The sequence below is a fragment of the Carassius carassius genome, chromosome 17, assembly GCF_963082965.1.
Source record: "Carassius carassius chromosome 17, fCarCar2.1, whole genome shotgun sequence".
Lineage (NCBI taxonomy): Eukaryota > Metazoa > Chordata > Actinopteri > Cypriniformes > Cyprinidae > Carassius > Carassius carassius.
The window spans coordinates 26,609,103-26,615,102 of NC_081771.1; positions in this window are offsets into that span (position 1 = coordinate 26,609,103).

The following is a 6,000-nucleotide window of genomic DNA, read 5'->3' on the forward strand; positions in this document are numbered from 1 at the left end:
TACATTCAATAGACTTCAGTAGAAAAGATAAATGGTATAATGTGGTGTTGTCACAGAGTTGTAACTGCACAATTTCACAACATATAGCCTACATCAGGGGCAGACTTACCCATTAGGCAAAGGTAGGCAACTGCCTTGGGCCCCAAAAATCCAAGGGCCCCCTAAAATTCTTTTCATATAGGAAATGTGCATTAAGCGCTGACACACGAATAGTTGCTGTTTACGGTGTTTATTACCATGACAACCATCCGAATTGAACATGCTTTTTATGTATCCTGCTTGAAAGAGATGAAAATATCATGCATCAAAAGCTGTAATTAAATATTGAGAAACAATGCTGCTTACTCATTTATGAGAAGGAACCAAGTAGAGGACACATACGCAGTTACTTTTTGGTTGATATAATCCTGTGTAAATGTATAAATGCCATTTCAATATTAAATTTTTTTTTTTTTTTTTTTTTTTTTTTTTTTTAGAATTAGACAGAATTTGCACACAGTCTTGCACTGGTAACTCATCAGTGGACTTTCCTCATCAATATAGGCTATATTTTTTCACATTTTTCTCATTCTATAAGTTTGATGTTCCAAAAGCGCCTCCTACTGGCAGAGAATGAATTTTCATTTTCAATAATCCAGTCTGTAGGTTTTGTTCAGACCAATGCAAAAATCCCCCCACATAACCCTTGAAATTGAATGAATTTGATAATTTATACTTCTGACTCACCCCTGGTTTAAAAGTTCATTTGTGAGGTTTAGAATTTATTTAGGTTTTAGATTTTGGAATTTATTTAGTTTTTGTGAAAACCTGTATCTCAACCAGTTGCTATTTCATGGTCTACAACATAAAAGAAAGCCATTATAACATACATGAAAAATGTAGAAACATTGGACACAACTATGGGGCACCATTGTGCAGCAGCAAGCATCACAACAAAAAAGTAACCCCAAGGTTGATCTAGGAAATTTGTGCAAATGTATAGGGCCTCATATATTTTGCCTGGGGCCCCCAATTCATTAAATCTGCCCCTGGCCTACATAAAATGAAACGCAAAATGAAATATTGACAAGTATAAAAAATTACCACAATAATAGGCTAATTTGCTGTTAAATGGCAATGTTTGGATACTACTCGTTTTAATCTAATCTAGACCTTCACTGTCCTTGTACTACCTTTGCTATTGCTGGCCCTGTGATCTGCACTTTATGTCTGTCTTGATGAGAAATTCAATGTCAGAATTTTAATGAAGGCTTTTAGAACATTGAAGGATTATAATTCATCTGTGGAAACTGAATGGAAATGACAAGTGACAAAACGTAAAGTACTTCTCATTTATTTCAGCAAAATATTCATCAAATATTAAAACCTGGATATTAAAGGTGTGTGACTACACATTTCAATTCCTTGTTCTTTCTATTAACATTTATAGGATTCCAACATTTATTGACACCTCAATTATAGAAATTAGCACACAAAATGAGGACCCAGTCATAAATATCCTGTGGCTTCTCTGGCTGGAACACTAAAATAAGATAACCATTACACACAGATAAAATGGGAGGTATTTCTAAAAATACTGATGGAAACAGACATGTTGTCAAAGTTAGTGTTATGAACAGTGACTCTCCCGAGAATCATAAAGAAAAGTGAATTTGACAGGAATGATTTCCCTATTTTCTAATGCTTTTTGTTATGTACAGTAAAAAATACAATATTGTCTCTTCAGTGACAGTGCTTTATTTGAGTAGGAAGGACTGAGGGGGCTGGGAGACGCTGGGTCTACCCTTGATCTTTCCATTTCCTTTTTGGGAAGATGTGAAATTATTCAGTCAGAGCGTTATAAAATGCTCATTGAGATAATGTCAATCATCCTGACTGACAGGTGGGTACTCCCACAGCCGCTTTGTTTTCCCAAAAGGACAGGAAATGCAAATCATCCTTCTGCTGATAAATTCAAGCACGGCTGTTGTCCCACATGTCAAACTTTAATGAGAATGAGTAAGCCATTTCTTTACGGGTTTAGTGTCTGAGGCAGCTGCTTGTACATGGAAACAGTATATGCAAATCTCAGATAAGATATCACATATAGGATCTTCTAAAGATGGTGCATGAGGAATAGAGGGAAATAATGATTCCACATCTCAGTTTTTCATTTAAAGCAACATACATATACATATATATGTTATTGATGTGTAAAATCACTAGAGGGAGCTAAACAGTCAGCCAAAGACTCGCAGTATTGTTGTTGACAAACTACTGGGGATAGCTTTGTATAACAATATATAATATATAAAAACTTCATATCTTCATGCCTTATGGTTGCATGTTTAAAGATGTTTTATTAATTCATTGGCCTAAATAAAGATTTAATATTTTGTTATACTGCTGTCTCATTAATAATTTTGCTTCACGTTTTACCATTAAAAGACCATAATACCCTTTTAAAGACACGTTTCATTGTGAAAGCTTACATTATATATTTTGTCAACATGCTTGCTATTTTGTTGCAAAAAGATCTGTGTATGTTCAGTAAACTTTTTCCTCTGAGCATTGATAGTGGACATTTTCAATTACTTTTTTATTTTTTAATTTTTTTAAGCCGATACTTTGTGTCTATACAGAAACTGATAAATAAAACCTATTCTTATAGTTATTCACTGGGGCAAAATCTGTAACAGCACTTATCCTTCACTATATTTTCAGTCTCGTATCTGATAATATGAGGAACATGGCGTGCAGATCTGTCAGAGAGGATAACAAGTGCTCCACATGTTGCAGCTTGATTCTGCTGATCTTCAATCAGACACAATATATGATAAACAATGATCATTTCCATTCATGCAGAGACACAATGTTACCAAACATGGAAAAAAAAGATTGGCACACACATTCCTGCATGTACGTACACATCACCTCACATAAGAGTACTCTTTTAGCTTCTTCAGTAAAAATAAATAGGGTTTTCAGCTTTTAAATGGGAGAAGAACATGCTTTCCTTTTGTTGTTGACGTCACAGGGTAATTTGAAAATTCATCTGTCATTTGGTAGACACAAGCCAAAGCATGCAGATGTAGGACTGAAACCACCATATGTCCCCTTAATATTCAAATTAGCTCAACTGACATGTAGTTTTCAATGCAGATTCCTAAATTATTACATTTAGTCCACTGAATCCTGAATGGCTTCATCTTTGGCCATATGCCAACATCTGGCTGTGGATTTTTCATATTCAGCAGCCTAATGCAGTATTTGGCCCAACATTTGCTGCATGTGTTAGCCAAATAAATCATACTTCTGTTGTTTATGCATTTACAAAATTGTCATGTTCTATTCAGCTTGTGTCATGTTAAGAATGCATATGTTGGGCAGTCACAGTAATATTAATACATTTACATTTTTGCTTGTTGTTTACATAATGCAATTTACAATTTCGGCACCATGTTATCTCTCCACTTCATGTTCAATTAAAAACACAGTGTAATGTCTTCTAATAAAGTAATATAGTCATATTTTACAAGAATCCAAACTTTAACGTCTCCATTATTGAGAGCCCCCACATTAATTAAAAAATGTGTTCTTTTATTGTGATATGCGTTTTGCCTCTCCATTCTGTATCCATTTCTCTAATACATTGTAGTCTCATAATAACACTTTTCAAGTGAATCAGCTTCCAGATTTTCTTTCCAAAGGCTTTGTACCAGACCTATTTGAAAACCTCTTGAGTGTGTCACCCTATTCTTCCATAGGATTGTAACACATTACAGAAATTGGAACAATTTGAATTGGACTTTAACAGCAGTAGAACATGTGACTCTCTTTGAAGTAATGAGAATTCATTAATATAGCACTTATGAGGAGATTTTCATGAGTCGTTTCTTTTCTATTGATTTTGGGGTTTTTGTTTCTTGTATTCAGGGAGTGAGACTGAAGCTAGCTGTGTCAATCATAAAGTCAATCATCTTTCTTTAAAAGAGACAAAATTCTTTCCTGTGGCAATGGAACAAAATCACAGGCAGGAAACATCACAACTCACAATATTTCTGTTTCACTAAGAGATGACAATCAAAAAATCTCAAAGCAAAGCTTTAATATATGAAATAGGTCTAAAAATCCTTTCCTTGTAACATGTTTATTCCTAGAGTCCCAGTTGATCAGAACAGAGTTCTGTCACTGTTTAATAATCAATGCAAAGACTGAACTGAAATTAAAGGGATAGTCCACCCACAAATTTAAATTACCAGATGATTTACTCACACTCAAGCTATCCTAGGTTTATATGATTTACTTCGCTATGCCAACATCCTATTTCATCCGCTGGAATGCCACTCATTAATGTGCATATAATGAAAGCTAGAGAATACGATTTATAAAGATTTAAATATGGATATTTTCTTTACACAAATGCATGAATTCACTTCAGAAGACCTTTATTACCCACGGGAGCCATGTGGAGCACTTTTTATTATGGATGGATGCACTTTATTGGACAACTGAATATCAACAGCCATTCACTGCCATTATAAAGCTTGGAAGAGCCAGGGTATTTTTTTTATATAACTCTGATTGTATTCGTCTGAAAGATGAAAGTCATATGACTTTTGAGTAAGGTGAGTGTAATGAATTAAACCTTCGTAATCGTCGGCAAGAAGGAGGCGGGAACCGGCGGACAATCAAACAACATTTTAATAATACAAAATAAAGACAAAACAGCGCGACTGACGTGCACAAAATAAAAATCAAAACACAACTAAAAGCCCAGGCCCGGTCCTCTCTCGTCCTTCACTGTCGTCACTCCAGTTTTATATCCTTCCATCTCCTACGTGTGACTCGAGACCGGCGGTGGGCCGCAGGTGTCACTGATTTGCCCAATCATTGCCGGCCTCACTCCTTGTTCCCACGTCCCTCGGCCCCGCCCCACTCGCCACAGTGAGTAAATCATGGGGGAAATTTGGGAGAACTATCCCTTTAACTACCATTAAAATTTAATCTTTCCCTCCAAGACTATCCTCATTACTGTCAATTAAAAAAGCAGATACCCTTGCTTTGTTGTTGCTGGCCATTAACCTGAAAGTTCACGCAGAACACAACAATTTATAGCTAAATCATAACAATGATAACACAAAAATATTACTCACAAAAACTCACTTGAATTTCTCAGTTTTTCTTCAAAATGATAACAAAAATGAATAAATAATTTCACAACGTAAGGAACAGTTTGATTTAAGCACAAGTCTGTTGCTTCCTCAGGCCCTATGTGTGTTTGCATATTGTGTTGTGCAACTGTGTGAGCATGTTTGTGCCTGAAGTAACATAGGCCACCTCCCACCATATGCCAGTGTCCCCGTCGCTTATTGATGCTCCATCGCTGTCTTAACAAAGACACACAGCAGTTGTTGTCAGTCTCTCACCAACGGAATCAATAAAGCATATCAAGCCTCCACAAACACAGAATCAACAGTGCCGATCTGTCAAGCAGCAGAGAGTCGTTTTAATAACTTCCAGAATGTGATGACAAAGAGTTGTGATTTACATGGTATAAAAAGATTTTGGTACAGAGTGGTGGAACTATGATGTCACTCTGTAGCCAAAAACCTGGCAAAAGCCAAGAAGCGATTTAGCTGGAAGCGGTTCCATCACGCCAGTGTCAATTTTTTTTTTAATGGGAGTTTGGTTAAATTCCCTAAAATAAGTTTGAGATACTTTCACAGTTTATTCTGTGACATAAAATACATCAGTTACACCCCACTCATGATTTTTTTCTTGAAGTTTCTTTAAAAAAGACAGTTGCTTATAAGTTGTGCAATGGGACTACAGGTGCTGTCGGACACATTAAAAGTCATCACGCTAAACAGTTTATCAATTTACAGTATTTAACAATCGTAGTATAACTTATAGTACAATTAACTGTAGAACAACCAATTAATAGTTTCCTGCATTTTATATTGTTGTTCAATTCATGTTTTTTTTCTTTGCCCCGAAATGCAACACAAGTGTTCTGAT